A 25,697-nucleotide genomic window follows, 5' to 3' on the forward strand; every position below is an offset into this window, starting at 1 on the left:
ACAGAGTGTTTGCAGCCTCCCAGGTGAGGTGAGGAAGGTCTCTGGGACTCCGCAGCAGCGCCCTGGGCAGCTTACTGGGCGAACACGGGCAGTCGTGTGGAAAAAGCTTGCAGCTCCTCAAGCAAAGATGTTCATCAAATAGGACCAGAACAGGGAAGGAAGAAAATGACAAACTGCTCAGTGATAAAGTCACTGTGGAGATCCTCAAAATCCTTACAAGGATTTAAAAGGGTAGAGGATTTGCATTAGTAGATGAAATGCAATTCAAAGAAATGCTATTTTAAAGTTAGCCTGACTCTTATTATCTCCCACAGTTAGTGTTACCTAGGAAAATGTGGGTTTCACATATGCAGGTAGCTGAAGAGATATAAACAGATGAATACTAGAGAGTAATACATGCTGTAGTAGGATATTATACAAGCTATAGAAAATTCATACACATATGCAGTCACAGAAGGGGCCAAGCATGGATCATAAAGACCTGTGAATTTTATGTTTTAAACAATTCCTTCTTGCATTTCCCCAAAATACAGGTATCTCAGACGAGACTCAGCCTTTCTACTTATGGCAAGAATAATAGAAAATTAAAATTTTATAAAAGCATGTGGCCCATGTCAAATTATAATGACTTTACCTGTAATAAAGGGTCTATTAATATGGATGAGTTAAAAATGATCTAGTTAATCGGTCTGAGACATGATGAAAATCTATCAGAGCAGAAAAAGGAACTAAAAGTCTATACTTTCAAAAGCCAAGGACAATTAAATCCTCATAAGAAAAATGTCCAAGGGAATTTCACGAGTGTGAGCAAGCGAAGATGAGGAGACTGAGAGACATCTCTCAGTTGGTTCCCTGCCATCAGGACACTGCTTCTTGTGATGGGGGTGCAGCTGCATGCCTGCTGGTTCTTCCCCAGTGCGCTTGTTACTCAAGGGACAAAAGCCTTTGTTTCCTCTAACCCCAGTATCTCCCAAGGGCATGTCAAGGGTATGTATGTGTGTGTGTATATATATTTGCATTATGTATATACTTTGTTAACAAAAGGCCAATTGTTTTGCTTGAAGTCTTGAGGTATTTTATACATAAATTAGATTATTTTTAAGACTGTTTGTTGGGATCCATTAGTGTATGTAGAAGTCAATTTGGTTTGCAATCCATGTATACGGAAACAGACTAGACTAGACTGGAAGAGATGATATCAGAGCACCTCTTACCTAAAAAGGGTGCTCTGTGAAATTTTTGTTTCACTTCTGAGCGTGCACTCATTTGTACTGAATTAGTGTTAAGTGTGTTTCATATAGCGCATCAGGGTGAAAAAATGTTTAAGTACACGGAATGAATGAGTGAGGCTTACATTCTCACTGTGCCCCAGACCACAGTTCCTACGGGTTCAGTGCATTAGACAGGGGTTGCTGTGTGGAAGTAATGTGATCACAAAGTCATGTGATCACACCATTCTCCACAAAATGGGAGCACTCTTGTCATTTACGGCCTCTCTGCCAATGTCTTCACAAGGGACGGAACTCAATGGTGCCTCATTCTTATCTGCACCAAGACTGCCTCTTGCTCATCCTCCAGACTAGCTTCAGTTTTCAGTACCTGCCTGTGTGCTTCAAGACAGCACTTCTGGTTTGTATCTCGTCTCAACTTTCTTACACCATTTTCCTCACTGTGTGTTCTTTCGTGTCTTGATATTGTCAAACAACCACCTTCAACCTACTTATATCACAAGAATCTAATTCATGTTTTATAATAACAGAGTTTGAAAAACATTAAACATCAGTCAATGCAGGTATAATATGCCTAGTACTGAGATGTGTGTTGTAGGATATAATAAATACTGAATGTTTCACTGTCAGTTAGCATACAATCTGGAAGAAGAGGGAAAACAAAAGAGATCTTTAATCAATACAAGACGTTATGTAATTAAGGACTAAATTGTATGGGTGGCAGAGATAATAACTATAGTAGTTCAGGGGAGAAATTGATGTGCAGAGACTAGAGAAGTTCAGGAACACTTTAGGTGAGTTAATGGAAGATTTTTTCTTATTCTGGAAGTTGGGGGAAATAGGACAATGAGAGTTTTGTTGACTCGAAAGTGAGAAGGATGATGATAAGCCTAAGAGCATGGGAGACCTTCAAAGGCAGGCCTGCCTGGCCTCGACTTACCCTGGCAGAGCCCTGGGCATGCGGGATAATACCTGAGGGGCTTCAGGAGGGTGGAAGGCCATGGACCCAAAGGTGAGAGTGTGTTAAAGATAATCCCATGCATGTGAGACTTTCCCCAGACCAGCTCGCAGTAATTGATACTCAAGCAAAAGGTCCTAAGTTAAGAAGTGGGGTGAGGGAACTGTTTGCTTTTTAGAAAGAGAGGATGCTACAGATGACTTCAAAAGATTATCAGTGACATGTCCTGGTGACTTGTCTCCTTTTAGCTAAAAGCTGCATGCAGTTTATGTACTTGGAAAGACTCTCTTCTTTATCACAAACTGCTTAGCCAAAGAAATGAAACTGGCACAAAGATAAAAGGACCTTTCTTTCTGCTTTTTAATCGACTTTTTACCTCTGTAAGAAAAGGTCAAATAATTCAATAAAATTTGGCTTCGTCTTCTGCTAACTGTTGCTGTCTCTGAGGAACTAGGCTCAGTAATAAAGAAACTGAATATACTCGCAGGCTGAAAAGTTAGTTGTTGAAGTCCAGAGGTAGGCAGAACCGGGTGATAGATCAGCATCGTGTTGTCAGCAATGGCACAAGCTTTGTCTACACCTTTTTCTCTGCCCACTTTAACTTGTGGTTTTTAATCTCACCTTGCTCCAGGGTAAAACATTGCCGCTGGAGCCCCGGTCGTCATGTTAGTGTTCAAACGGGACAGTGGGGAAGGAGGAGGGGTCTTGCAAAAAAGCAAAGGCAAGCGCCACCAGTCTGAAGCACATAATCTCTCAGTTTTCTTCCAGCTCTATGAGTCTAAAGGCATGGTGCCGAGGCAAACAGAAAGAGCATTCTAATATTACTCCAGAGCCATTAAAACACCCTCTGCACTCCTAGTGCTGTGATAAAAACATACATAGTCTGTTAGAAGAAAACCTAGAGAATATATGTACCTAGATGTTAGTATTCAGAAAACTATGGATTATATCATAATTATTATAATAACCAACATTTAAAAAGTTTTTAAATATGGATGAGTAAACTGAGGCTTAAAGAACTTGCTAATATCACACAACTAGTAAATAATAGGATCAGAATTCAAATAAATCTGCTAGAAACAAATGCATTTAGTTTAATATATACTAAAAAGAGAGAATACTGTCATATATGTTTTTAAAACTGCTTCCTTGAAACTTCCATAACTGGGGCTGGGCTTGGCATGGAAGGAAGTTTATAGCTAGAATCTCTACCTGTGACCTCAGAAACAATATCCTTTTCCATCGCACTGGTTTTGGTGAGACACTAAAACATGGCTGCTCATTACCAAACCGACTTAACAAGGAACAGCATGCTTGCTTTAACATCTATAGAAACCAAACTAGACCACCAGACATTCCCTTTAACTAATAATCTTTCCCTTTCCAGAATGCCAAAAGAAGCTCTGAAATATCTGTTAAGAAACATCAAAAGGCTCTAATGTGATTGAATCTGGCATTCACCCAATTAAAAAAAAACAGCTATTTGGTTAAGGAGGACTTTTTATAACATTAATAATGAATAATGAACATGAAGCTTAAAGCAGGAAAAGAGAAGTTCATTTGTCTTATTAAAACAAACCATAGTATCTGATTTTTTCATACAACCTTACATGAGGATTAAACTATTTCATTAGTATTCCATTAGCGAATAAGTTTAATGCTTTTATACTAACTCAGACATCATTTTCATTAAAGTTCATAATCATAGAGCCACATAATCTTTCTGTTATATTGTCCCAACAAAATAGTTTCCTCTTCAATCAGATGCCACTGAACAAAAAGCAGATCTAAATAAATAGAGAGTGAGCCAGGTAATAGCCATCGATAGATTATGTAGGAAGGAACAATGACATTTTGATGGAAAAGTAAACTAAATTGGAAACAAAGAAAAAGTAAAATGAAGTAGTAAAGAAGAAAATATATACAGATAAAATAAGAGAGTGGAAATGTGGGGGCTAGGAGCAGAGAGAAGAGGAAGAGGAAAAGAGAAGAAGTGGAGGAGAAGAGAAAGGAGGAAGGAAGGAGGAAGGAGGGAGGGAAGGGAGGAAGTATAAAGGAGACACGGTAATTTTAAATCAGTCCCAAATTTAAAGAACTTGAAACCGAGAGTTCCTCAAAGAGTTGGAAAACCCCACACCCTATCAATATTTCTCTCTTCTCATTAATGCTCCTTCCCCAGCTACTCCTGTAAATGCAGCCATATTTCTGGTGTAGCACATTGGGATAGGGGAAGCAATGCATGACAAATTGTATGATAAGGCTCTTGCTGTGGTTCTGAAATAACCACTGTAAGTCATTGGATCAGTTACATGATCCCTGGGGGGGGTCTTACCCTTATGAGCCTTCCTTTCCTGTGTTTACAGAATTAATAAATGTAAAGACTGTTTTTAGCTTTAAGGTTTTAAGTTATTTTTAGTGTCTCTCTTATCTTTCTTTATCTCTCTCCCTCCATCTCTATCTTTATTTCTTAATCTTAGAAAATTCTCACAAAGAGACAGACTTATCCTTGTGTGATACTCAGTCTTTGGGTACTGTGGACAAAAAAAAATGGGGGGATTCTATTGAAATTAACCTCTCAGAGCAATCTGATAACAAATTCCTAACTGGGCAGGTCTAGGAGAGTAATCATGCCTGGGGCATGTAACTTCTTTAGTAAAAGACTTATCTTTGCCTTAAAAAAGTCCTGCCCATTATTTCTGTGAATCTATGTTAGCATATCTTTGAAATACTTTACCTCCTTCACACCCTTTTCGGGTCCTCCTTCTAAAGTGGTTACCACCCTCAGCCAAGCACACCATCTTAACTATCTTTTATTGCTTTATCCCACCTTCACGTAATTTTCCTTACATTCCCTCTTAGATCTCAAATGCATAAAAGAAACGGCAAACTGTTATTCTCTGAGCAGCTGAGATCTTACTCTCAGCATGTCATCAGTTCTGCTCAAATAAACTCATAAAAATTCTCTACAGGTTTGGACATTCTTACAATGACAGTTCCTATCTTAGGCATTTATCACCCCACCCCCACATGTTTGATTCAGAGCCTTCTGGCAGAGCATGCTGCATTAACTGGTCAGAACTGACTTAAAAAATGATGACTATGCAGGAAAGTCTGCCTTCAGCACCTCTTCACTCCTCTTCGCTGTTCACAAATATGGCTACCGCATCCTTTCGCCTCCCTCCCCTGAGCTCCTGCTGTGCTGCACCTGTAGAACATCTTGTCCTTGATAGCATTTCTCTTCACCTGGACTTTCTCAGGCCACTATACCCCCTAGGACCCTGCTATTCACCAGTTGCTGAATGGCTGACATTGCACAGTCCAATAATGTCGCCACTGTGAATATTTTAGCAAGCTTCTAAATTAGCCCATCCTTGTATAGACAGCTAGCATGAATATGAATAAACCCAGACTTGCACCCATCTTTGAATATTCTGGAGTTGTTCTGTTGGTAACAAAGAGCCATAGAGTCAAAGAGTCATTGAGAGTGAGGATGGAGTTTTTTTCTGAAAAGAATCTATTACACAACCATCGGTCATCTTGGGAAGAGCTTAACATTGAACAAGAAATGAACAGGTAGGGAAGTGACACTTAAGGAAAATTTTCTTCATTCAAACTAAGGTTTGTTTGAATTCAAGGTGCTGAAACTTTGGGGTTCTGATGAAAAGTGTTTGAGAGACCCTTTTAAAAAACTTATCTGCTAGGTTTCTATATTTTGAGAATACTAAATGGATTTGCAATTTCCATAAAAGACTTCCAGAAAACCCAGTCCTACCCTTCACTTAAAATTATCTTCCAAGCTGGTCAGACATGTACTCTCATATAAATCTATTCTATCAAATTAAGTTCATAGTCTACAGTGAGTATCTGTTAAAGTTCTTAGGCCAATTAACTGAACCAGAAAGCTTTCCAAACGTAGCTTGCTAGGGGAATAGATTGTTCTATTAAACATGTGTTCTGGATGTATCTAAATCATTTTAAATTTAAATTTCTATGGCATTAGATATGATGTTTACTTTAAAACTTTCTTAAGTTATGGGAAGTAGGCATAATTTAACATTATTCCTAAGTCATTATTTATTACCTTCAATTTTACCATAATCATATTTTCAGGAGCTCCTGAAATATGTAGACTGTATCTCTCTGCAGAAAGTTGCCATATACATACTTTAAAAACCCCTTTGGACAATTTAACATTCTCTGTCTCCTTCCTTGTTATCAGGCAGAATGTGATTTGCTCTGTGTTTGCCTTCTCATAACCTATTTCAACTCTTCCAATGGATGCATTCTATCTATTGTAGGCTTGCAAACCTAGTGGCAAGTAGGTATATTTGTGTTCAAATGGCACCGTGAGTAATTTTTTGAGACATTGAATGAGGGCCATGCTTATTGATACACGCTTTAGAACATCTCTCTTTTGTTCACTCATACATATTTCAGATTTTATTTTATTCCCAGGCCTGTTTGAAATCTGTATGTTTAAAACTGCCAGATAAAGAAATTCCAGTTTGTTAAGACATCTAGAAGTCAAAGGATGGAAGCTTGCTGTGGGATCATTATTTCATGACAGATTAGGTGGCTTTTGTCATTATTGCTAATAAGGCAAACTTTCACTTTTATGTCATTGTCTGCCTGACAAATTGATAACTGCTTCTTTTGCTCAGTTCTTCATTATCTGCTACCTTTCTCTTTCATCGAAATGTTTAATAGCTTTTACTCCAGCAGGCGCTTGATTAAAAGTCATTGAGAATCCTTCAATGAACAACACACTGTCTGAGTACAATTAACTTTAAAAAATAAAAATAAAAGCCGTGGCCTGATTTTAATCTTGCACAGGACAGAGTAGCTTGTCAGGAGCAGAGAAGAATGCTCATGTGCCTGTAAACAGATAGCCTTGGTAGCATAGCTTCACTTTGGCTTTAATGTTAAGTTTTGATTAATTAAAAGATTTTTGTTTAGACAATAAATTATTCCTCCCAAATTGCAGGTTAGGGTTTGAAACAGCTTTTTGATTAGTTGTCTTTTCAAAGGAGAGAGTCGTTAAGATCCAAATTAACTGCTATATGTGGGATTTCTTTGTTTTGAAACTGTTAGAAGTGTATTTCAGGAGATGAATGGTCTGATCAAGGACTCTGGGGCAAGTTAGTCAATGTTATTTGAGGGTGCTCGTGCTCTGTCATCTATCTCGAAGGAAGAATGATCCTGTCCCAATAAGGTGACAACTAGGGACATACCAATAAAAAAAGTCATGTAGGTTCTATAAGGACCCTTTTCTCTGGTTCTGTGCTGCGTGAACCACTGTCACTGGAGCAGTGGTAAATCAAGCACTAAGTTCTTGGTGGGGTGGTAAATGATCAGTTCCATCTGCTCCCTCAGTGGAGCTAGGTTACCACTGCCACAGTTCAGTATCCTTTTCTGCTATACATCTTCACACCCAGACCAGATTGTGTGTCATTTCAGCTAATGGCTTGACACCAGTGAACCAACAGCCAGACATTTGCTACAAATAGAGACAGGCTCAGAGAAGGGCAAAAGACTGAGGAGTTAGTATATTCTCCTAAGTAAGTCCGTATATATAGCCTTCAATGCCTAGGGGATAGAAAGTTAAAAATTACAGTGTGGCAAAGACAATTCAGGCTGACTTTTACATAAAACACATTTTAAGATGGATGACACTGAACAAAGAGCCTCAAATAACACTAAAGGCCTTTGTTGGCCTGCAAAGGGAAATAGAAGGGCCAGAAAGCTGTGAGTTGAAAGTATTATGTTCCTATAGTCATTTTTTCCCCAGCCCTGAAAATGTTCACACTTTATTTGTACAAAAGGTAGCATTTATGATTCCCATGACCTCTTTCTCTGATCTTGTTTCGGCCAGAAATAAAGTATCCCTTACCTATAACCTATATCTTCATGAATAAAGTTTTCAGAAATACTAATCTGCTTCTGGGGTGGGATCTTGGAAGCACTGATAGATTGCCAAAGAACTCTGAACTTCCCCCGCCTGGGTGTCTGCGACTGTGGCCCCAAAGACTTGGAAACACGGCTTCCGGTGCCAACATCGGCCCTCGCCATCATGGCACACCTGCCGGTGTGTGTCAGGGCTCACTCTCCTTGGAACATTGTTCCAAGCAATTGTTATGTATTAACACATTTAACCCAAGTTTAATTTCAAATACCAAACTCTTAATACCTGTTTCTGTTTTGGGGGCGAACCCTGCTTTTCTTTAATGATTGACACAAAGGGAGGGGGATGACCTCAATACTGACTTTCAGAGAGAGGAACGGTGCTGAGAGCGTGTGCTTGTGGGGAAGGGGCAGTATGTGGGTTTCGATCTGCCTGACTGTAGAGTGGGATCCAGGTCGTGGCACAGACTGGAGTGTGAAGTCTGAGTCACAGAACAACAGTCTCGGAATCTGCATTAGCAAAGCAACACCTAGTGCCAGCTTTCTATCTGTGATTCTGTCTGTGGCCTGCAGGAAAGCTGTTAATATTATGGCTCTTAGACCCCTGACCTCCTGAATCTGAAAAACAGGAGCTTCTCTAAACTGTTTTTTTAAGGTTGCTTTCAGCTTTACCATTTGGTACTTATGATTTTAGCATGTGATGAATTTCTAAGTGAAGAACAAAAAATAATAAACAAGACATTTTGCTGTAGAGCTAAAGACCTATGTAGAGAGTGTGAACAGTGCCGTTGAAACATATATGGGCATGTTATATTTGATGTTTCATTAGCCTTACTTAGGGAGTTAGTTTCCAGTTGCTCAGCAAGAACTGTAAGTCTCTGGGTAACTTTTAATCTAGTCAGTCTTTGAAGTCAAACTAATTTTTCTTTCTACACATGTATTATTTTGAGCCAGATGAAAATAAATTTTACTTAAAATTATAGAATAAAATTATAAAAATTTCTTGGAGTTAATAATTATGATCACATTAATGAAAAGAAGAGTTAAAATATAAAACAGTCCACAAATGTTGGGTTCAGAAAAAGCTTTCATATCAAACGTTGGGAGGTGTGAGGGCTGACATCAGCTCATTTCAGTGTGGTGGTGCCTACCTTCAAAGGTTATTGTGAAGATCAAATGAGCTAATGTCTTTGAAATGATACAAGATATTGGTTGAGGGCTTCTTTCACTTCCAAGGTAGGAGCAGATTTTTTACATGGAGTTCCAGCACTGATCTCATATATTTGAAATCCTAGAAAACCAAATATTAAACAGGCACGGCCCCTAAGATATTGCCGTGCGTGAGGAAAAGTATTTTGCTCACACTTCCTCATAACTGGTGTGTCCTTTACACGAACACATTGCAAATGTCTTGTGAAAAGATACGTTCTCTCAAGCCTTCTTCTGAAATACTTTAATTATATAATCAGATGAAATCCACAAGGCAGATAGTTGTAATGAATATTTGGGACTTTCATGGAAATTTAGAAACTACTTTTGGTAAGAAATGGTTAATGTGAAGAAGTTTGGTTTCTTGGAAACCAGAGAAAAAGACAGATGATGGAGGGATCTCCGAATGAGACTCGGGGGAATAATGGAGACAAACTGAGTAAATGAACAGAGCCGAGATTTATGGTGCTTCTGGTGGATGTTATAGCCTTTGAGGTTTTTTTGAACTGAGTTGAAGACGAGTTTGAAAACCTGTAAGACTTAGTGCTCCCAGTTCTACCCTATTTTTTTCTTACCTGTAACAGGTTAAAGAAAGCAAAACAGAGGAATTATCTGGATATGTCTGAAATTCCTCATTTTCATTTACAGCCAATAGGTAGCTAGTAGGCAGCCAGAAGCCCATGTGAGCAAGTCAGATTGCTTTCTTTATTTTACATAACTCTATAGAAAATTCCATACAACTATTCTGTTGATTAGCAGGCCAAATAGAACCTCCATCACTCCAGGGACTTGTGGTGTCTCACTCCTCTAGGACCTCACCTGACTTCAAGGAGATCTCACAGTAGTGATGGTGGTGCTCCTGCCCTAGGGTCACACAGCCCGCCATGAAGATAGCACCATCCCAGACTGCCTGCCCGCCCCCCCACCCCCACCCCAAGGCTTACTCTGCATCAGGCTTGGGCCAACCTTAGACTCTAGGACTGTGGTTTGCCTCCCTAAGCTCCAATCGCCTGTGGGCATTTCTGCCTCCTCAGCAAAACTGCCAGGAAGAAAGTAACAGACTGATCCCCATAGGAGCCCCTCTATCAGCACTAGATGTCTCTTCCTGTTCTAGAAAAAAATAACCCTTTTAAGTTATTTCAAGGCAGTGTATCTACACGTGGGAATTTCATATTTTTTCCTAAGGTCTTGGGAGAGCCAAAAAAGTGACTTTAACTTTTTATGTTGCCACTTGCTTTTCCCTAAGACAAAGAAGTATAAGGCTATGTATCTGCTGAACTAGGGGAACAGCAAGGAGAAAGAAGAAACAAGAAAAAAAAACTAATGATGTCTACACACATAGCAACTTAATGAGTCTAAATAAGTTGAGAATAATACCAACTTCTACATACCAGTAGGTGGAGCTGTAAACTATCAAATAGCTAGTGGATAAGATTTTGGGAACAAAAATAAAGACTAAACACTATATAATATTACTATTTGCCATGCACAGGTCCAAAGGTTTTTAATGTATGGACTCGATATACCAAACACCTTTTTAAGCAAGTAATGTTATTTTGCCCATTTTATAGATGAGCAAACCCACGTTCAGGGCCGTGAAGTAACTTGTCCAATGTCACACAGCTTGGAAGTGCAGATAGGTGCTCAACCGAGACGGTGGCCTCCAGAATCACACTCCTACAAACAGAATACAAATGCTCCTTTATATCCCTCTCCATCTATCGTAAAGGGATCTCTCTTCCCTCCCTCTTTCCTCCACCCTGCATTTGATCAACAGTAAAGAACTAAATAGAAATCTTCGAGTCCTTTGCCATGTGTTGGCCTTCAGATAGAATAGAAAGTTGTTACATTCTGCCTTTCCTTTTCTTGGCTCTCAGACAAGTGTTTTTTAAATGAGCAATCTCCTCTCATCTTTCTAACTCTTTTCTCATGCAGTTCCCTCTACCCATAAAGCATCCACTGGTCTTCTTTATTCAAAAGGTACTTGTCCTTCAAGGTCAGGTCCATATGTTGCATGCTCTATAAAGTCAATCTCATCTCACTCTATGCAGAGTTTGGTATTTTCACATCAGTTTTCTTATACTTCTGTTACACTGATGATCATTTTCTGATTGTAATATACCTAATTGTGCACCTGGTACTATACAATGTACATTTCTTGAGGTAAATGTCATCTCATGTCTTCACTTTACATCCTAGTACCTTACACTGGCTTAACAACAATAGGCACTCAATGTGTTTTTGAATTTTTTTTAAATGAATGAGCCATTTTGCAGGGATCTGTGGGGAAGAAAGAAAAAAAAAGTAATCAGTGTCTCCTGCTGTTGGAATTGTTGAGCTTTGGAAGGGGTTTGTAGCACATGTTTTGAAATTTATACTCTTTTTGCCTTTTCCCAAAGAGAAGCAGCTGTCCCCTGCATCGAAGACAGAAACTTGGTCTGAAAAGCAACACTTGCTCTGTGCGTGCAGATGTCTCCGAGAACAGCTTGTGTGGGCGCAGACGCACCTGACAGCGAATATTAAAGGTCTGGCCCGCTTCATTTCTCACTTTCACAGGGAATCATATTTAAATAAATTTTATCTCACCAAATAATGATCTCATCTCTGCTTTGCTAAATACCACATTTTCTTGAACAGACTGCTTTCAGGCAAGTGCTGACTGAGAAAGTGGTCGAGGATAAAGGGTCATAGTGTCTCCCCAGGCTACATGCCTCCAACTGCAAATGATCTTGAGAGACACCTTGACTGGGCAGCTCAAACCCAATTCTTCAGCTAGCACCCGTTTACTTAGGAGGTGCTATTCAAGCAGGTCTGGCTAAGTTTCCCTCTGAACTCAATAGACTAACTCGTGTCCAAATGCTGTGATATATGCCTCCTTAATCTTCGGTTGTCCCAGCTTCCAAGGCACTCCACCTTGCTTTATTTTTAGCTGAAAATGCTGTGATTGTTTAATTAGAATAAAGGTTTTGCTAGACAATGACAATATTATCAGATTGCTGCCTGCATTTAGAAACAGCTTCTGTTCAAATCTCATTTCCACTTAAGGATCATTTCAAAACAGAAAAAAATCAGTATTTACATTTTAATTGCATACGTTTCATTAGGGTTCACAAGGAGTAATTTTGGCATGTGCTCATTGTTAGGGTTAAAAAATAGAACCGGGTACATGAACACTGAGATTCTGGCCCTGTTTTTAAGATATTACTTTGATTTTGATGTTTCTTACACACATTGACACAGTTCTTAATACAGATGCCCATGACCCCCATGAAATGAAATCAAAAAGGCATTGATTAGTCTAGATCTTACTCGATTTCCTAGTAGCAGTCAGTACTGTTAACCGCTCTTTACACCCTGAAATACTTCCTCTTCTTGTGCTCCCTGCGACACCCCAGCTTCCCCTTCTATTCATGCTCTCAAAAACAGAGCTGTAAAGAGACTTCAACATTTAAAGGCCTGAGAGCAGAGAATGACAGCATAAAGAACGTCAGCGGGAAACTCTTCTTTTCCTACTTCATTTCATCATGTCCATGGCTTTTTCATTTTCTCTTGATATGCAAATCACTTTCAGATTTGTAGGTACACTCACTCCTGTCAGTCCTCCGAGGTGCAGGCCCACGTATCTCCCCGCCTACTCGGTTTCCTAACATATTGTCCGGCTCCCTCACATCCTGACAAAAGTGGGCTTGTGCTCCATGGCTTCCCTAAGTCTAACCTCTGTCCTTCCTGTCTTGCAAAAACAAATCCACTACTTTGTGTGCAAACCAGAAAGCTAAGGGACATTTAAAGCATTTCTCGGTCTTTATCTGCCCTTATCTAATTAAAATACGAAATTCTAATTTACTTTATGAATACCTCTGGAGTCTAATTCCTTGGCTTTCCCTCATTTCCACACCCTAAAAAGTTCCAGTCCTTTCCCACTCCCAACATCACATGGTCCTTTCATCAACCATTTCACACTGGGTAGCCAGAATGACATTTTAAAATTACAGATCTGATCAGGTGGCACTTCTAATTAAACTTCTCAGTGAATTTCTATTGCTCTGAGACTAGAGACCTAGGTCCGTAAAACAGCCAGCCAGGCTCCACTTACTCTGGCCCCTGCCTCTCCCACCTCACCCCATGCGTCCTTCCAGGAGCTCTTGGTGGTTCAGCCACTCCGGCTTTGCTTCAGCTTCTCCAGCGTGCCAGTCTCCCTCCTGCTCCAGGGTTTCCCCCGTGTTACTCCCTCTGGATGCAAAGCATTCCCAGTCCCCACTTCACCTAGTTAACTTCAACATGGAGGTCGGCTCAAATGCCACTTCCTTTAAGAGGTATTTGCTGGACTTACAGATACTGCCAGGTCTTTAGTGATAATCCTCCATAGAACACTTTAATGCATTTAAAATAATTCTGTTTGATTAATTGTTTCTCCATTTATATACTCGGTAGACTGTTGGTTCTCTGAGAAAAGGGCCCGTTATTTTGAGTTTACTACACTATCACCTGTAGCTAATGTCAAAGATACACGCAGTTTGATATTAAGGTGGTGAAAAGAGATTTTAATCATTAACTACTTAAAGTAGGGAAAGGTCTGCACTCCATTCTGATTTGTGCAGAGGTGACTGGACAGACATTATAGAGGAAGAACAAGGGTGGGCTGCCGGCTCAGCGGTCAGTGTCAATGTGATCAGCACAGTGCATTGCTAGCTGGCAGTGTGGAAGTGAGGGTTCTGCCTCCCTCAGAGACAGGGAGACAGAGCCCCCACCCATTTTCTGATGATTACATTTCAGAGGAATGGCTCTCAGGTACTTGGAAGAGATTTTCACAATTGTAAAACCTTTTTGGTAAAGCTCTAAGAAAGAGAAGGTCAGGGTCAGGTGTTGGCTGGGACAAACAATTCAATTTTCCTAGCAGTGCTGAGCCTTCTCAGGGCAGGCATTTCAATGCCTGGGGTCATCTTAGGGACATGGCCTTCGGCAGCTAGGAACTGTGCTACGGTTTGGTCAAGTCTCCTCATGCAGGGGTTTGGTCCTTGTGAGTTCTGCCGTTCTCACTCACACAGGGCCCACCTGGTGTAGGCACTCAGTGAGCACCTGCTGGGTGCCTGAGTGAATCCTGAGCCCCTCAGGGAGCATGCTCAGACTGCTTACTAAGGAGAAGAAGCGTGGCAGGACATAGCACACCCAACTCTTGTCAGACGCCTTACTGTCAGCATTTCTGGTTCATTTAATCATTATACTTACTAAGGAAGGATTGCAGGATATTGAACAGGACAGGTTAAACAAAGTGAATTTCAGGTTCATTTCCCATTACTCTGTCATTTCAAGGTATTCTACACCACCAAGCCCATATCCCCACCCACTGCTGGGTAATCTGAAAGCCGGGACACTTCTGGTTGCAGGTACAAAGAGCTGATCCAAACTCAGTACAGAGAGAATTATTGGCTCACGTTACTGAAATGTCTAGGGAGAGAACTGGCTGCAGTACTGCGGTGCTGGAGATTAGATGATGATTTCAGAGCTCACTTTAGGCTCTGTCTCTGGCTCTGCCTTCTGCTGCATTGGCTTCAGTCTCAGGTCCCACCTGGTAGCAAGATGACGGGAACAGGTCCAGTTTGTACAACCACTCAAGTTTATGTTCAGCAGCAGAGAGGAAACCCACTCCCCCAAAGGCTCAAACAAAAGTATTTGCACTGAAGCTTTGGAACTCTTGGCCTGGTAGAAGCATGTGCTCATTCTCATATCATCCCCTGTTAGAGGACAGAATGAGCTAACTTGGTTTATAGGCATGGCTCACATGTTGTATTATTGGGTCCAGGTTAGAGTCAGCTTCCTACACTCTACAATCCTCAGAGGGAGATGGGTGGGAGTCCTAAACAGACATGGGAACTGTTTCTCACAGTGTTTGATGGGATGTCTTATAGCTCAAAATGCAACAAATATACTCTGTGTTGACTTCTTATTGCATTCTCCAGGTACACAGGTACCTTCTCTGTCTATATCTGTTACAAAAAAAAAGTGGTATTTTAACAAAGTAATTGTTATTCATTTACAAATATATTTTTAAGTGTTAGCTATCATATAGGTTGTTCAGCTCCCTGTTGTAAGTATTTTTGTTTAATTATTTCAAAAATCAAAATGTCCTTGAGCTCCTCCCCACTGCCTCCATTTTAGGAACAGTGACAAAAGTGAAGCTGTCCCTGATGAAGCTCAGAGGGAATTCCATGGACATTGTGTGGTGTCCTCAGTGTACGATGACCTTTTCCCTCCTGGTATCATCCATACGTCTCTTTGCGAAAGAGCTTGAGAAAGAGAGACTCATGGCTGACCTGCTAGGATTTCTAACTGCATGAATTCAGATGTTAGGTTTGAGTTCAGACTTCAGTAGAGGGAGAGAGTAGGCATTTATTCTTCTCCTTCAAGACATGGAGAGACAGTTTGTGCAATAATAGTTTTTCTGAGCCTAACAGCACCTGCCAAAATAACACATTTGTAACCAGAAAGTAGCTCAACTCATCTACCAGAGCCACTTTCAATATATAATTAGAATTCTGCCGCTTCAACTCTGGGCTCTAATGTCAGAATTATTTCTGGCTGTGTATCACAAACACGATTCTATTTAGTATACATGGCTTTCTCAAATGCTTTGTTCTGGGAACCATTTACCATTGATTTGTGTCCAGGTACATTTATCATGTTAGCCCAGCATAGTAATTAAATGGCTGGAGTCATTCTGTATATGAATACTCTGTGCTCATTATTATCATTCCACTTAATTCAGCATCATCTGTAGACTTCTAAATATTGCTTCTGCATCATCTGGTACATACTCAATAACATCCCTGCAATTTAAATGTCTTTCATTTCCAGTTGAGATTTTTGCTCCTAACATTTCTTCAATTGTAGATCACAATATAGATTTGTGTAGTAATAAAAATGCAGCTCTGAGGAAGACTTAAATACTTCTTATAGCTTGTCCACTGCCTTTAAAATGAATCTCATTTCAAAATATTAGATTTCACTTTATTTTCACATGTTATTGAGAAAAATGTTCCATCTTTCTGCAGTGCTTGACGGGCCTTGTATTGCAAATAGGAAAATATTCTGCTTAGTTCTCCCACTGCAGGAAGTGTAACGGACTGACAACTCCAGCTGCTAGCCCTCTGGGTCCACCACATTTTCACCAAGGTCATACCTCTCCAGACTGCTCCCAGGCAATGCCCGACCATTGTGGGGGCTGGAAGCAAGCTCATTCTAGCAAGATGTGTTACTCTCCCAGCAGGTGACTTGGACTTGGGGCTTCCCATTAGCCTTGCCAAGCCTTCCTTCAAACTGTGCTGCTGTCGGAGCCTCTTCCCACCCTAGTCCTTCTCCCCTCCATCTCTCCTTCCTTAGGTCCGTGCCTGTATCACGATCTGAAAGCTGTTCCTTTCCCCCGCTCTGTCCCCGAATATACCTTTGTCATTTCCAATCCCATCTTCACGACTGTTTCTTGAAGGACATGAACTAGCACTACTTACTATTAAGAAGACTTTCCTTAGTTTCAATTGTAATTCTACATACCAGTGAAAATAAATTACCCTTCCAGTTAGTTTAGTGGAGATGGAAGTATAAAATATTCCTATATCTGAAAAAAATATTCCTGTATCTGAAGGTTATACTAAGGTATTTGAAAGCATATTCAAATAAGGTATTCTTTCTTCTCATTACTAACCCATGTACCTAATTTATTGTATCCTTATTTCTACCAGATCTTATATCTTCTAAGGCAATTTCTTTTATATCCTTTACATTTCTAAAGTTGGGATGCATTTTGTAAGTATGGGTGTGTCATAATTTAAGTCACCCCCTTTTTACCTTAGTGGTAAGTAAATAGTAGATTATAGAGGGTGTTACAGTCATTGCTCTTGAAGTTCTATCAAGTTCTGTCTCTTCTCTTTATTCAGCTTCTCTGTACTGTGTGTGTGTGTGTGTGCGCGTGTGTGTGTGTGTAAGCCCTGAACCAAGCATTTTATATCTTCCCCAACTCCATTTAGTTGGTGATTTGTGGAATAGAGGGGGATCTTTGAAGCAGTCCATGTTTCAGCTCCACTCAGCCATTCTAATACCATATTTCTTTCCTCGGTGTCTGAAAGAAAATCTTAAAATTGTGGTCAGGAATTTGTAATGTTTGTATGTCATGAGGCGATTATTTTTTCTCTAATGAGTCAGTTCTGTGAATATAATAAAGACATGCTAAGAATGCTCTTTTGGAACCCAGATTCCATCTATTTTCACCAACTACGTCCACATTTGCATTCATTGTCGATGCACTTGCTTCCAAGAAGAAGCAAAGATGTTGGAAATTTTAAAATGTTCATCATCATAGATCGAAATTATAGTACAATTTCTGATCACAAGTTAAAGGTTCAACATCATGTGATAAAAAATAAATTTTACTAATACTTATCGATAATGAATGGAGTGATAAAGAACATATTGTACAGAGTCATATTCCCTTGAGCAAAAATCAATACGATATTAACTAGACTTAAATAGTTGATATTTTTAACAATTACCTAAGTGACCTGCATCTCACTAGTAATCAGCGACATCATCTCTCAGGTCCTAGCCCACCCTTCTGTGTTCTGCTTTGCCATGCTGGGCCTGGGACTCCACAAGCCACGTTTCTGCTGGGCTGGCGGTTTCCTGCTGGGCTCCACACTTCAGGAAGACTGCACAGCTGGAGGAGGCAGAGGGCCCTCCATCCTTCTGTTTGCTTTTCCTCTCAGTGTCACCATAGCAACACTTCTCCACTCCAGCAGCAGCTATTCTTCCTGTGGCAGCTGCCAAATCCAATTTGTGGGTTTTCCAGTGTTTGTAGAGCTTTAGAGACACCAGCCAGCCAATGGGGGCTGGTGTCATTTCTCAGATATTTGGGTCCTAGTCCCACCGGGTTCTTCCTCCAGGACCAAAGACTCCAGCTCTGGTCAGTCAGCACCTCTTCCTCAGAGACTGGAGTTTCAGCCCCTTGGAGTTCTCCTCTAAGCTCCTGAGTTTTCATAATTCTAATCTCATCTGTTGTTTCGAGTCCTTGGCGGGGTAACTTTTTCCTGCAGCTGGTACCTCTGGTGTGTGTGGTATGCTGGAGTTTCTCCGGCTTCGGTAAATTTCTTATGCTCTTCCCTCCCCTACTTTGCATTCAGAGTGGCATGTTGGTAGCTTGACATCAGCCTGGGCGACCATATATACACCAGTGATATCAGCAAACACTAAAAAGCAGAGTTACCCCCACACCCATGTCCCAGCACCTGTTTACCGGCATGTCACACCTTCCAGTGAGGTGGCTGTAACTTCAAAGCTCTCTGTTCAAAGAACTCGTGAGGGTTTTGACTCCTGATTGGACCATAAATGATCCAGTATCACATTTCTCAACTGTGAAATAAGTAAAAAAAATCAATATTTTACCTCATAAATTTTATGTGAAGATGAGACAACATAGGATTTTTAACTTAGTCAATTATAAGCATTCTATAAATGACTTGGGGGCCTCACAATTTCAATTTTGAAATCTGTCTTTTTTGAGCCCATATTTTCTCTTTCTCTCATTTTAAGCCATTATATAGTTAGAAAATTCTTGAAGTGGGTAAATTTGACCCCAAGAGAACATTTGGTGTTCGGTAACATTTGTGGTTGTCACAACTTGTAAGGGAGGGTGCTATGGGTACCTAGTGGGTAGAATCCAAGGATGCTGCTACATCATATGGTCCACAGGACAGTCCCACATGACTACTGCATGGAGAAATTATGCAGCCCCAAATGCCAACACTGCAGAGGTGGAGGAACCCTGAGTATTTCCTTTCTTCAAGAATTTTGGCTGGGCTGAAAACAAATTTTTCAAATTTTGTAAAAACCTGAGCTTACTGAAATATTGATATTAGGAAAAAGAGAAAGAGACACTGTTGAAAATGGCACTCAAAAGTCCCTATGTGTGTACCAGAGAGGGAGAGTATGTTCACTAACGTGACTGTGGTGATGGTTTCATGGGTGTACATCTATGTCAAAGAAGAAGAAGAAGAAGAAGAGGAGGAGGAGGAGGAGGAAGAGGAGGAGGAAGAAGGAGGAGGAGGGGGAAGGAGGAGGGGGGAGGAAGGGGGGAAGAGGAGGAGGAGGAGGAGGAGGAGAAGGGGAGGAAGAGAGAGGGGGAGAAGGAGGGGGAACAGAAGGGGAGAAAGGGGAGGAGGAGAAGAAAGAGGAGGATGAAGAGGAAGAGAGAAGATAAGGCTTAACAAGTAAAAGCTAAAAGGAGGAAACAACATAAATGCACATAAACAGGAGAAAAAGTAAGAAAGTGTGGTCTGCCCATAAAATGAAGAGTTGGTCAATAATAAAAAGTAGCTAACTAGTAATAAACATAACAACTTGGATGACTCTTAAAATAATTATGCTAAGTCAAACAAATCAAACAAATGGATATATATTTTTTCATTCTGCTCATCTAAAACTCTAGAAAATGCAATCTAATTTATAGTGACAAACAGATTAGTGGATGCCTGGGGTAACTGGAGGGAGAGAAGACGGGCTAGAATTACGAAGATGCATGAAGAAATTTTGTGGGTATATGTTCACTAATGTGACTGTGGTGATGGTTTCATGGGTGTACATCTATGTCAAAACTTATCAAATTTCACAGTTTAAATATGTACAGTGTATTATGTCAGTTAAACTTCAAAAAGCTGATATTTAAAAGTGTCTCTGAGTCTTAAGTGCCATGGTCTCTCCATCTAGCATACGCCAAAGGGATTTTTGTTGAATTGAAATGCTTTTCTTTTCCAGTAGCCCCCCCAAAACAAAAAGGCACAACATTAGATCGACAGAAACGGGAAAAAACTAGAAAAGAGAAAATCTTCATCACAGAGACATTCAGGTTATCAAGTTAAAACTATGCTTATCTTCAAAAACTAAAGTGGTCTTCAGCAGGTCACTCGTAGAAGAGCCTCTAACACAACTCACGGCTGCAAAGGAAGCTCTGCTAGCAAATCAACCTTACTTAGTTTATTGACTTAAAAACGCATATGACCGACTGCTCAGGAGCAATTTATTTTCCTTTCTTGGCTCACTCAAAGTGTCAATAAAAACAAATTGACCGTTGCAGTGATGCAACGTGTTGGGCACATCTGCTTGGCTAGACGTATAAAGACCTCTATTCTTCCTCTGTTACTCACGCCTGAGAAATTCACATCACATTTGGGTGCGTCATTTCCCTTCCAGGTGGAGTTAGAGTAACTCACCTCTAAAATGTTTTTCAGTTCTAAAAACTTTTATCCAAATCTACTTGTACCATTCCTGCTCTGGTAAAACATCTGCTTTCTTTTCTCTTGTTTCTGCCCGTCTTCCTTCTGTCTCTTTTCCACCAAAATCTTTCCTTTCTCCTGTCCTCTAATGTCTTTTCAGTTTCTGTCTATCTATGACTCACATTGGCATGTTGTTCATTTTAAATTTCCTGTACCATAGAGAGTAGCCCTTTTCCACTCCTTATTGGACCAGCAGAACGGTCTACATAATTCTGTAAACAAAGCCTTACTACTTAATGTGAGCCGGAAAGAAGTGTGCTTCCTCTTGTTTTTGTCAGGGTGTAGGTTTGTCTCCATTTCAGAAAATCAAATCCTTCTGCCACCTAGTGTCTACCAGGAAAAACACAGTCAGAAATATTAAAACTCTCCAACAAAGTCCAAGTGGCGTGTCCCAGTCTACTGAGCGTTTGTGTGACATTCTCCTGTGACACATCCTTCCATGATGACATGTTGTCCCTCATTTGAACCTCACTTATACTCCCTAATTCCCCATCTCCTAGAAAAAAAGTATTTTCTTAGTACCCTTACTTCCTTGTTCATTGACAGTAGATAAAAAAATTCTAGACCTGGAAGGGACCTCAAAAATAATCTAATGCTACCTTCTCATGAAATTCAGCCAAGTATGGCAGATTCACCAGAAGAACAGAGGCCTCCTTCTTCCCAATAAAAAGCTCCTCACATTAGTTAACCGTACCTTCTCTCACAGTTTACAATTAATTAAGGAACCAAGGCATAGTAACTAAGACAAATAACGAAACAGCATAAGAGAAAGAAAATACTGTGAAATCTACCAATGAATATGCCATACTCTTCATAATTTATGTCATTTAAATGAAGGATATTGATAGAATTATATGTTTATTTTTTCAGTTGATCAAAACAAAATAGGGCAGATATTGTTGTCATACAACTCAATGGAACTTGACTGGGAGCCATGGCATCCACTGGGGAAGTACCAGGCAGAGGAAGATCCAGGACTGGAGAAGGATTGTACAGAAAGTCAGGGTTCAAAGATGCTGTAAATTAGTAAACTACCAAATAGCCAAAGAGTTCCACTGTTCTTGGAAAAAGTAGCTCCACCAGAACTGGACATGGTGAGTAAAACTCAGTCTGGAGAAGCAGCAGTCAGCTCTTCAGTTGCGGCTTGAATTGCAGAGTTGCCTCTGTCTGGGAGAGGGACCACTGCTAAGAATTGGGACAGACTTGTGTTAGATTCTCAGTTATATTGATACAACAGACAACACGAGTTTCAGAAATTAATTGTGCCACAGGTTAAAAAAAAGAAGGCAGTGGTTCAGTTGTTTAGTGTAGGACAACACAGGAGTACTTAGAACTGGGCTGAGTCCCACTGAGTCCCCTGAATCCACAGGAGCCAGGGAACTTGCTCTCTCATTCCAGATATTAGGCTTAGGTGTGTTAGCAAGATTGCCTTCAGCTGTTCTATATGCGAGAGAAATCTCCCATTTCACTGTCTAAGGCACCCTCATTTAACACTATTTACTAAGGCATTTTCTGCCAACATGGAACTGGAAGTTCATTGGGAAGTAAACGCAGCTACAGGATAAACTAAGTGAATGAAATGAAACTACAGATGAATATCTGACTGGCAATAGGTGTGGCTGGAAAGTCATATATTAACTGTGTCAGCCTAAATTATTTAGAATTGACATTTTGTATAAGTAGATTCAATTAATATCCCCAAATTCAATGCCTTTACCATAACACTTTAAAACTAAAGTAGCTTTTGCCAATTGTAGACACCACATTGATGATTAAGGAGAAAACGTCACTAGCAATGAAGAAGGTAAAGAACAAAGGGATTGCAATGGATGAAATTGACCCAAGAATGGTGGAGGAGCAGGCAAAGAGAGTATCAGAGCATAGTCCATTTCACTCAGGGTCTGTTGAGAAATGGAGGCACCTGAAATCCCACTTTTCTCTGAATGTAGTGTCTTACTTTAAAGGATATTGACTGGTTCCCAGTAGGCAGTACCATAAGGATATGTGGAGTGAATGAATGAATGAACACATGTCAACGACGTTTATCACAGATGATGCTCCATTCTCTTTGGCTGGTGATGATGAGTTGAGTAGGCAGCCAACCTAATTCTTTATCCCACTTTCATTAGCAATTTGAACATTACATATGATTTTCACCAACCCCTTCTGTTTTACTTGTTGGTCATTGTAATCTTTGATCTCTGTATGTCTTTCCATTGAGAGGAAAGCAGGTTGGGGGACTGCGGGAGAGAGAGTTAATCAAGACTGTAAGTTCTTTTCAATGTGATGAGGCAGCTGTCAGTGCCCACCAGCCTGTTTCACTGATGACACACCAGACTGAACTGTTCACGATGACTGACAGCTCCATTTGCCGGCAGCCATTGTGAGTGGCAGTTGCACTTGCACAATGTCCATCTTGAGTGGCATCTCCACACCAAGAACACCTAGTCTGATTGACAGCTTCACATACAAAGAAGTTAAGCTGGGATATCTCTGAGAAGCTGAGAAGAAGGTGTGGGAGAGATGTGTTCTTTGGACTTTGAGTCTTTCCCCACCGTTTTTATTTTTCTGTGAACATTTCATTATCACCACTAAAAGAGTATAAAACACACACATGCAAAGAAGACAGCACTTGATTTCTCACAGCTGTGCTTCAAGTCAACATGGTTTTGTGGCATGTCCCATGAAAATGTTTTCAATCTCTGTAAATGATATAAAACAAACATATTCCAAGTTTCAAAACTTTAGTTAGGCCTATCAAATGGCCTTATCATTTTATTAACCATCCAAGGAGATTGCTAAGACCCAACACTTTCTACTTCTCATATGCGGGGAGCATAATTTCTGTACTATCTTAGCAAACATTTTTTTCACTTAACTTTGAGTTCACTGCAAAACCCAAGGGAGCCAATTAGAGGAAATGGCTACCTAAAATTTTAATCTAAGTCACATTAAAAACTAAAATTACTTATTGATCACCTACTAGTGAATAATACTGGGGACTGGTAATTAGAAAATGCAGTGACTGAATGAAGTTTTTTCAAAAGTGTTTAGCAATAGTGTACCTGTAGCTGAATTGTGTATCAAGTTTCAGGTGCAATTTATTGAGGAGATTATGGAGTTAAAATACATACATTCAGAGCATGGCAACTAAGGCAACGATGAAACAGTCAATCAAATATATATGGCTTAAGTCAATGAACTTGAGATGTTGCAGCCAAAAATTATAGGCTTAAAAGGAACATGAGAGTTGGTATCAAATAACTAACTGACTATCAATTTGGAAGAGAGAAGACATATTTTGAATAATAAAATAAAAACAAAAAGAAGGAAACAAGGGCATATGGTGAGAAGTCAGGGGTGGGGCAAAATTAACCTAAATACAAGAAAGGATTTTCTAACAATAAGCCAACATAAAAATGCAATAGTTTAGCTCTTAAATAGTATTAGGATTTAACCTAAAAAGATTGTTATTATCATCACAAATTATAATGATAACTATCATCTACTTATTTGTCTTCTGAGCTCCTTTACAAATATAATTTTTAATTTTTCTAACAACTTCCAGTATAAATTCTCTTAGTTCAGGCTGCCTGCTGTAACACAACACCATAGAATGGGTGACTTACAAACAACCGAAATACATCTCCCATGATTGCACAGGCTGTAAAGTCCAAGATCAAGAAATCAGCAGATTTGGTCACTGGTGAGGACCTATTATCTTGTTCAAAGACGGTCTTCATGTCTGTGTCCTCACAAGGCAGAAAGGGGACAGGGGTTTTGCTATGGGCTCTGCCCTCACCACCTCATCCCTTTGGGGACCCCTGTGGAGGACCAAAGGCCCTGCCTCCAAATGTTATTATATTTGGGTTTAGATTTCTATATGTGAATTTTTGGAGGATATAAATATTCAATCTATAGCATAGATTCTCTCTCACACACACACACACACATACACAAACACACACACGTGATTTGCCTTAGGTCATATGGTTAAATTTTGATTTAAAGTATTTCCAGAATGTGGTGGCTAGTTGCATTCAAGGACCTCTTACTTTTTTCCAAGTACCTATTGAATTCTGTGAAATTGATCAGATATATAAGGGTAAATCATGAAGGAAGAATATAGCCTGTCTAGTGTTGGAGATCAGGAGAGATGTGTTGGCCTATTTTTGTTATCTTCAATGCAAATAGTGCTATACATTTGTTTAACAACTTTTAAGTAAGGAGATTGGATTCAGTGACTTTATGGTTTCTTCCAACACTGAAAATATGCAGATTCTGTCAATCTAGTGCTCTATAATTTTTGAAGCACTTCCTTAATACTTTTCTTATTTGACCCCAACAAATATCCTGTAAAAAAGAAAATGACCAATACTGACATTTCTGTGTTGTAGACAATTAAACAGCAGCCCAATGAAGGCAAGAACTTTTTAAAAAGTCATCAAGGTCTTTTTTTTAAAGATTTTATTTATTCATTTTTAGAGAGAAGGGAAGGGAGGAAGAAACAGGAGAGAAACATCAATGTATGGCTGTCTCTTGAGTGCCCCCTACTGGGTACCCAGCCCACAATATAAGCATGTGCCCTGACCAGGAATCCAACCAGTGACCTCTTGGTTCACAGTCCAGCACTCAATCCACTGAGACATACCAGCCAGGCCAGTCACCAATGTCTTGGAGAGCCCACCTCGAATGTGACCTTATGGCTTCTGATCAAGTGCATCTTATGCTATACCCTGCCACTTTAACCTAATTTTCTTCTTCTTAAGTTGTGTTAATAATTCTTGCCAATGTTGTTTCTTTTTATCTTTACTTTCAAAGATTCTAGCTGCTGGTTGGGTGCTGACAGGAGTGTCTCTTTCTCAGTCTCAAAACCTGCCATAATTTTTTTTGAATACCTAGTCAAATACATAACTTCCAACTCAATATCAGAGAATTCTATAGGATGATCACATGCTACCTTTCCAGGCTTATTTTACAATAGCATCTATTAGTAGTCTGCTTGGGATGCCATAGCAAAATATGATAGACCAACTGGCTTAGACAACAGAAATTCATTTCCTCAGAGTTCTGGAAGCTAGAAGT

Source organism: Phyllostomus hastatus, unplaced genomic scaffold (genome assembly GCF_019186645.2).
Source record: "Phyllostomus hastatus isolate PE091 unplaced genomic scaffold, TTU_PhHast_1.1 phas_contig_80, whole genome shotgun sequence".
NCBI lineage: Eukaryota > Metazoa > Chordata > Mammalia > Chiroptera > Phyllostomidae > Phyllostomus > Phyllostomus hastatus.